At 54.0% G+C, this 9,358-nt stretch overlaps 1 long non-coding RNA gene across 1 annotated transcript; it reads left to right on the top strand.

The window, feature by feature from the left end:
- The first annotated feature begins 1,195 nt into the window (after positions 1-1,195).
- Positions 1,196-8,499, top strand: LOC122390082. The gene is made up of 3 exons (XR_006258087.1): positions 1,196-1,221; positions 7,368-7,885; positions 8,269-8,499. It is a non-coding gene; the product is annotated as an uncharacterized LOC122390082 (long non-coding RNA).
- Positions 8,500-9,358: the final 859 nt, after the last annotated feature.

Raw genomic sequence — 9,358 nt, 5'->3', positions numbered from 1 at the left:
TAGATATTGACCCGAGGAATCGATTGCGACCCTTATTTTGGCGATCAGACGAACCTTTGAGGCACTTTTGACGCGCCCCTTCCTTTAAGGGCCGATTAAGGGGTAAGGGGTAAGTTGCACACATCTGGAACCCGAGGCTGCGGCTAGATATTGACCCGGGGAATCGATTGCGACCCTTATTTTGGCGATCAGACGAACCCTTGAGGCACTTTTGACGCGCCCCGTCCTTTAAGGGCCGATTTAGGGGTAAGGGGTAAGTTGCACACATCTGGAACCCAAGGCTGCGGCTAGATATTGACCCGGGGAATCGATTGCGACCCTTATTTTGGCGATCAGACGAACCCTTGAGGCACTTTTGACGCGCCCCTTCCTTTAAGGGCCGATTAAGGGGTAAGGGGTAAGTTGCACACATCTGGAACCCGAGGCTGCGGCTAGATATTGACCCGGGGAATCGATTGCGACCTTTATTTTGGCGATCAGACGAACCCTTGAGGCACTTTTGACGCGCCCCGTCCTTTAAGGGCCGATTAAGGGGTAAGGGGTAAGAGCTAGGGCCAAATAAAGGTCATATTCTTGCTCCCCGTCCCCCAATTGACCTACTATGAGTTTTTTAGGCGATTCTGAATCCGACGCTGTATTCGTTGCTGTTGCTGACGCTAACTTCACGGACATCGATTAAGGGGTAAGGGGTAAGAGCTAGGGCCAAATAATGGTCATATTCTCGCTCCCCGTCCCCCAATTGACCTACTATGAGTTTTTTAGGCGATTCTGAATCCGACGCTGTATTCGTTGCTGTTGCTGACGCTAACTTCACGGACATGTATCACCCAGTGTTGCCGTTCTGGTACTATAGTACCAGATCTGGTACTTTTTCGGCCTTTCTGGTACGGAGGTACGCCGGAACGGAATCTGGTACTTTTTCGCCAAAATGCATTTTTTGACGTTTTATTATTTCTTTCAAGCTAAAAAAAAAAAATATTTTAGTAAGAAAGGATGGTGTTTCTTATCATAATTTGTAATGCATCATATTCGGAATTATTAATAGGTCCTACTTACTCCTGTTGTGTGCTAGCAGAGGTACCTAAACAAGTGGAAAATTCGCGCGCCACGCCGGCTGCCAAGGACGGGCCGCCGGCTGTAGGCCGACGCAGTTGTGTCCAAGGCCATTTAAGAGTTTGTGTCGTGAGTTGGGAATCGGAGTTGTATTGTTAACAGTGAAATGTGAGTTACGTCGACGGTCGAAGTGCTACGGAAAGAGTATTGTTTGAATTAGTGTCCCAAAATTGTGCCGTGTGCGATTTGGTTGGAAAACTAAATGACACCCAACAAAAAATAATTTTCCATTCTTACTAGCATAATACTGTGGCAATTTTCACTCCTTCATTACAAGCTAGGATCCTTGGTGCAATCGCCAGTCTCAACGGTATACTGGAGTGCCCCCCCCCCCTCCCCGTCTCGAAGGCAGAATTTCGATTTTTGTATTTTTAGGCCAATTTTAGGTACCTACACATGAATTCGAGCTTTCAGAAGAGCACCTTTCTATCTTTATGGGGCGACGCGGGGAGACCAATGAGTTGAATTACTGGGTCAAATGGGTCATAAATTACTTCCTGGCATGAACATACCGCAATTATGGCTATTTTATAGTACCGAATTAAAAACGTTTTGACCTACTAAGATCTGGTACGGTACGCAGCCAGAAACAGCCAATCTGGTACGATTTGGATGCGATCTTGGTACGCTGTAAAATCTTGCCGCGGCAACACTGGTATCACCATGCCGATTTTGAAGAAAATCGTAGGGGCCGCCCCATTGACCGAAAATTTTCATCCTGGTTAAATCATGCTTTTGGTTAAAGTGATCCGGTATTTAACCATATCATTAGGTCCGGGGTGAAGAGATCTTTCAAATGGTGGTCTTATTTTTCAGTTTCGTCCAGCCGTTTAGGCGTAAAGCGGTTTTTAGATTTTTCCCTAGATTTTTATATTTTTCCCTAGACTTGGCAGCCCCAATCTGGGCTAGGCCGAATGTGGGCTGAATGTGGGCTAACTTCCGTTACATCAGGTATGGGAAAACGTATATCCTGTCTTTTTCTGTGCTTGTTTTGTTTTTTTGTCTTTTTGGGGTGTTTGTGCCGACGTATAGCTTGTCGAGCCACCCCGTCAAGCCAGTGGGGTGGGTAGCCGTTAGAGAGGAACAGTGCACGAATCATATCCATGCTGTGTTTGGCGCTGGTCTGATCTGAAGAGACTTTGAGTGCACGTAGAAACTGTGACTTCACTACTGCTTTTTTCATCTTAAACGGCTGGGCGGAATCGCACGGGAGGATGATGGAGGCTGCTATCGGCTTTATGTAAAGTTGGGTGGTATAATGGCCATCCGGGCGCACGCTGATGATAGTGTCCAAAAATGGAATCTGTCCGCATTCCCAGCCAGCCTTCCCAAATGGGGCCTATATGGGCTGAAAGTGGGGCATCTGGGCTTAAGTGGGCATGGGCTACATGTGGGCTATTATCTGGGCTAAATCTGGGTCCCATATGGGCTGAACCCCAGCAAACATGCCCACATGGGTCCAATATGGGGTGAACATGGGCCAGATGGGCCCACGTGGGACATGGGCTACAGATGGGCTACCCATATGGGCCCTATATGGGATAAAAATGGGCCAGGTGGGCCAAACGCATGTGGGCTGGAGATGGGCATCCCATGTGGGTCCCATATGGGGTGAACATGGGCCAGATGGGCCCATGTGGGACATGGGCTACAGATGGGCTACCCATATGGGCCCCATATGGGATAAAAATGGGCCAGGTGGGCCAAACGCATGTGGGCTGGAGATGGGCATCCCATGTGGGTCCCATATGGGGTAAACATGGGCCAGATGGGCCCAGTGGGACATGGGCTACAGATGGGCTACCCATATGGGCCCCATATGGGATAAAAATGGGCCAGGTGGGCCAAACGCATGTGGGCTGGAGATGGGCATCCCATGTGGGTCCCATATGGGGTGAACATGGGCCAGATGGGCTCACGTGGGACATGGGCTACAGATGGGCTACCCATATGGGCTCCATATGGGATAAAAATGGGCCAGGTGGGCCAAACGCATGTGGGCTGAAGATGGGCATCCCATGTGGGTCCCATATGGGGTGAACATGGGCCAGATGGGCCCACGTGGGACATGGGCTACAGATGGGCTACCCATATGGGCCCCATATGGGATAAAAATGGGTCTGGTGGGCCACACGCATGTGGGCTGGAGATGGGCATCCCATGTGGGTCCCATATGGGGTGAACATGGGCCAGATGGGCCCACGTTGGACATGGGCTACAGATGGGCTACCCATATGGGCCCCATATGGGATAAAAATGGGCCAGGTGGGCCAAACGCATGTGGGCTGGAGATGGGCATCCCATGTGGGTCCCATATGGGGTGAACATGGGCCAGATGGGCCCATAAATGGGCCAGGTGGGCCAAACGCATGTGGGCTGGAGAAGGGCATGCCATGTGGGTCCCAGATGGGCCCACGTGGGACATGGGCTACAGATGGGCTACCCATATGGGCCCCATAAGGGATAAAAATGGGCCAGGTGGGCCAGACGCATGTGGGCTGGAGATGGGCATTCCATGTGGGTCCCATATGGGGTGAACATGGGCCAGATGGGCCCACGTGGGACATGGGCTACAGATGGGCTACCCATATGGGCCCCATATGGGATAAAAATGGGCCAGGTGGGCCAAACGCATGTGGGCTGGAGATGGGCATCCCATGTGGGTCCCATATGGGGTAAACATGGGCCAGATGGGCTCACGTGGGACATGGGCTACAGATGGGCTACCCATATGGGCCCCATATGGGATAAAAATGGGCCAGGTGGGCCACACGCATGTGGGCTGAAGATTGGCATCCCATGTGGGTCCCATATGGGGTGAACATGGGCCAGATGGGCCCACGTTGGACATGGGCTACAGATGGGCTACCCATATGGGCCCCATATGGGATAAAAATGGGCCAGGTGGGCCAAACGCATGTGGGCTGGAGATGGGCATCCCATGTGGGTCCCATATGGGGTGAACATGGGCCAGATGGGCTCACGTGGGACATGGGCTACAGATGGGCTACCCATATGGGCCCCATATGGGATAAAAATGGGCCAGGTGGGCCACACGCATGTGGGCTGAAGATTGGCATCCCATGTGGGTCCCATATGGGGTGAACATGGGCCAGATGGGCCCACGTTGGACATGGGCTACAGATGGGCTACCCATATGGGCCCCATATGGGATAAAAATGGGCCAGGTGGGCCAAACGCATGTGGGCTGGAGATGGGCATCCCATGTGGGTCCCATATGGGGTGAACATGGGCCAGATGGGCTCACGTGGGACATGGGCTACAGATGGGCTACCCATATGGGCTCCATATGGGATAAAAATGGGCCAGGTGGGCCAAACGCATGTGGGCTGAAGATGGGCATCCCATGTGGGTCCCATATGGGGTGAACATGGGCCAGATGGGCCCACGTGGGACATGGGCTACAGATGGGCTACCCATATGGGCCCCATATGGGATAAAAATGGGCCTGGTGGGCCACACGCATGTGGGCTGGAGATGGGCATCCCATGTGGGTCCCATATGGGGTGAACATGGGCCAGATGGGCCCATGTTGGACATGGGCTACAGATGGGCTACCCATATGGGCCCCATATGGGATAAAAATGGGCCAGGTGGGCCAAGCGCATGTGGGCTGGAGATGGGCATCCCATGTGGGTCCCATATGGGGTGAACATGGGCCAGATGGGCCCATAAATGGGCCAGGTGGGCCAAACGCATGTGGGCTGGAGAATGGCATGCCATGTGGGTCCCAGATGGGCCCACGTGGGACATGGGCTACAGATGGGCTACCCATATGGGCCCCATAAGGGATAAAAATGGGCCAGGTGGGCCAGACGCATGTGGGCTGGAGATGGGCATTCCATGTGGGTCCCATATGGGGTGAACATGGGCCAGATGGGCCCACGTGGGACATGGGCTACAGATGGGCTACCCATATGGCCCCATATGGGATAAAAATGGGCCAGGTGGGCCAAACGCATGTGGGCTGGAGATGGGCATCCCATGTGGGTCCCATATGGGGTGAACATGGGCCAGATGGGCTCACGTGGGACATGGGCTACAGATGGGCTACCCATATGGGCCCCATATGGGATAAAAATGGGCCAGGTGGGCCACACGCATGTGGGCTGAAGATTGGCATCCCATGTGGGTCCCATATGGGGTGAACATGGGCCAGATGGGCCCACGTTGGACATGGGCTACAGATGGGCTACCCATATGGGCCCCATATGGGATAAAAATGGGCCAGGTGGGCCAAACGCATGTGGGCTGGAGATGGGCATCCCATGTGGGTCCCATATGGGGTGAACATGGGCCAGGTGGGCCAAACGCATGTGGACTGGAGATGGGCATCCCATGTGGGTCCCAGATGGGCCCACGTGGGACATGGGCTACAGATATGGGCCCCATATGGGATAAAAATGGGCCAGGTGGGCCAAACCCATGTGGGCTGGAGATGGGCATCCCATGTGGGTCCCATATGGGGTGAACATGGGCCAGATGGGCCCACGTTGGACATGGGCTACAGATGGGCTACCCATATGGGCCCCATATGGGATAAAAATGGGCCAAGTGGGCCAAACGCATGTGGGCTGGAGATGGGCATCCCATGTGGGTCCCATATGGATCACCCATGTGGGCCCCATTTAAGTTACTCCAAGAGCATAAAAGCAAAAAAGGTGGCTGTTGTTCATGTGAATTTTGGACTCCAAGTATATCAAGTTCATACATGATGCCATATGGGGTCAATGTAGGCTGGCCCATATGGGTCCCATGTGGGTTCCGCGTGGGTCTCATATGGGGCCTACGTGGGCTGGCCCATATGGATCCCACGTGTCACCCACTGCCATTCCCATGTGGGGCCCATATGTAAGAGATGGGGGCCCATGTGTGCCCCATATGGGAACCATGTGGGCATGTTTGCTGGGATACGAACATTTCCTTTACTACAAAATTTTGGTAACTGACCCGACACCTATCTGGGCTGGATGCGGGCAGCATGTGGGCAAACTGGACACCAACAAGCTGGGCACACCCAGCCGGGGCCCACATGGGGCCCAGCCGCCCACATGGGCAAAATTTACTACAAAACTTTGTTAACTGACCCGACACCTATCTGGGCTGGATGCGGGCAGCATGTGGGCAGACTGGGCACCAACAAGCTGGGCACACCCATCCGGGGCCCACATGGGGCCCAAATGGGCAAACTTTACTACAAAACTTTGTTAACTGGCCCGACACCTATCTGGGCTGGATGCGGGCAGCATGTGGGCAGACTGGGCACCAACAAGCTGGGCACACCCATCCGGGACCCACATGGGGCCCAAATGGGCAAACGCCCAGCCAGCATGCCCATGTGGGCCCCACATGGGCAGTTGATGGGCATGGTGGGCTAGGTGGGCCATGGGCTAGAGATGGGCAAATATGTGGGCTGCATGTGGGCCCCCCATGGGCTGCCCACATATTTTTTGGCAGGCATAATGCTTGATAATAAGATTGCTTGCACCATGTACGAGGGCATATCCAGGAATTTTGGTGAACACAGGCATTCACGCGGTGTTCCTGTATGGTGGGCTTAACATGGGCACTGCGTGGGCAGCCCATGTAGTGGGGTGTAGGTGGGCTGGATGTGGGCAGCCCATTAATTATTTTTTCACTGTCCAATGTGCATGATATTACAAGAAACAAGAACTCGCTGTTTAGTGTCATGCCTCCAAAATGCACTTCGACGTCGTGAGGAAGTCGCATAGTTGATGTTTGTGAGAACAGCTACGGCTGATATTGGATAGTCAATGTTGTGATTGTGTCGTATGCTTGTGTCGCCTGAGCCCGCCCCTGCGCGGGCGACCCGCCGGCGGAGCTCGGCCCACCGGACGGGGCCTGGGGCCGCCTCTGCATCGCCCGGGGCGGTGACTGGCCGACCGGCCGGTCGGCTGTCGGGGCTGCGGCGTCTGGGCGGGCGAGTTGGCGTTGAGACTCTGAGTGGTGTGCGTGTCCAATAAAGCCTTAATTCGGGCGGAACCGACACATGGCGCGGTCGGTATTAGCTCGAACCCGCCCATAGTGAGTACAAAGTGCGATGAACGAAAGTGAAAGGAAGCAGGAATGCGTAGCCGTGGCGGCCGCGCCGCAACCACGACCGCGTTCGAGTCTCGTCGGAGAGGCGCGCCCGCAGCGACGCCAGCTGTATCGCTAGTTGGTCGAGTCGCAGCTGTGAGATCAGGACGTAGTCGTCCCATCTCTCCTTCCAGAGGTAGAAGGCGTCACTGCGGTCGGTGGAGATGTCCAGTCGGTCGGGCCGGATCGGCTGCAGGCTCGTCATACCACAGCGATTACGAAGGACTGTTCTAGAAGCCCTCCACGCCAGCCACCTGGGGAAGGAGAATACGAAGGCCCGCGCGAGACAGATCGTCTACTGGCCCGGGATCTACCGGGATGTGGAAAATGTCACCCGCAGCTGTACCATCTGCCAGAGAGATCTTCTACCCGCTCAGCAGCAAGAGACCATGATGAGGAGACCGCCAGCGGAAAGGCCGTTCGAACTACACATCGACTTTGCCGATCACGCCGGCAGGAAGTACCTCGTGGCAGTGGACAGATACTCCGGGTGGCTGTTTGTCGCCGACCTCGGTGTAAGCGCCCCCGCTTACACCTGTCCGAAGGACGATGGCAGGCGTCATGACGAGCGCACTCGCTACGCGACTAAGCGTAAATGGACGGCACGGGAAAAGGGCTTTCGGCGGTACCCGGCTTTTTGATGTCGTGTTCAGTAAGTAATGGTTTTATCTCTTTATTTAATTGCCCAACTCCCTTGGACACCTGATAGCGGATGTCAGAATAACAGCAGCACTCCCATTCATATGCTATTTCAGGTGTCGTCAATTACTGTCCGATTAGCGAATTCCAAGCAGCCGACTTGTAAAGCACTAATGTCCTTTGTGTCCATCATAATCGGACCTTGTTTGTTTATTTTGCATCAGATTATTTCCTGCAAAAAAAATAATAAAATTTAACGTTCATTTCTCAATTACCTATTCAAGTCAAATCAGATAATGTTACTTTTAAAGCAGAATCATGGTAGAACACAGCAGGGGCAATAAACAATTCGCTTATGTGTCTGCACATTTTACATTGCTGGTGCTTATTTTACAGGAGCCGTGCGGCGGAACGGGCTTACCCAGGACACCAACAACGGCCAGCTGGAGGTGGCGCCACGAAAGTGGTTTACGGGTGCCAGGAACCGCGACGGAGGCCGCCAGGAGAGGAGACCAGCTGGAGTTTAAGCGGAGGAGCAGATGAGAGAAGAAGTCTAGAGATGAGCAGAAGAGAGAAGAGAGTTTAAACAGCATTTTTGTGTTTATCGATAATATAAATATTGATCACTGACAGTTTGTTTTGTTGCGGTGGCGAACGTTCAGCAATGATCAGCGGGAGTGATTCAAATAGCAGACATCGATTATATTATAATCATATTGAAATTAATTGTAGGTTCTGGTGGGAACTAAGATGGGCTTTGGTGAATATTTATCAATTAATGCGAACGATGCTAGGGAGGTGTGAGCCAGCATGGGGCCCACCTAGGGCCCACATCTGCTGGCCCACGTGGGCCCCATATGGCACCCATCTTGAGCCCATGTGGGCCAGCCAAGGTGGGCCCCATATGGTACCCATCTTGAGCCCATGTGGGCCAGCCCAGGTGGGCCCCATATGGTACCCACCTTGAGCCCACGTGGGCCAGCCCAGGTGGGCCCCACCATTTACCCAGGGACAAATTTATGTGGGCCCCACATGGGCTGCCCACATGGGTCCCACCAAGTAACCCACCTGGGCCCCATGTGGGCCAAGGTAATAATGTTGGCTGGGTATGGGTCCCAGCTGGGTCCCATTTCGAACCCACATGGGCTCCATGTGGGATTTTTCGCTTATACCCATGTGGGTCCCGGCTGGGAAAGCCCATATGGGACCCATATGGGACCCGGCTGGGCCCCATATGGGTCCCATGTTGAACCTACATGGGCCCCATGTGGGATTTTTCGCTTATACCCATGTGGGTCCCGGCTGGGAAAGCCCATGTGGGACCCATATGCGCCCCGGCTGGGCCCCATATGGGTCCCATTTCGAACCCACATGGGCCCCATGTGGGATTTTTCGCTTATACCCATGTGGGTCTCGGCTGGGAAAGCCCATGTGGGACCCATATGTGCCCCGGCTGGGCCCAATATGGGTCCCATTTCGAACCCAC

This window comes from Amphibalanus amphitrite, unplaced genomic scaffold (assembly GCF_019059575.1).
Source record: "Amphibalanus amphitrite isolate SeventyFive unplaced genomic scaffold, NRLGWU_Aamphi_draft 000001F_arrow, whole genome shotgun sequence".
Classification (NCBI taxonomy): domain Eukaryota; kingdom Metazoa; phylum Arthropoda; class Thecostraca; order Balanomorpha; family Balanidae; genus Amphibalanus; species Amphibalanus amphitrite.
This window is presented reverse-complemented; position numbering and strand designations above follow the sequence as displayed.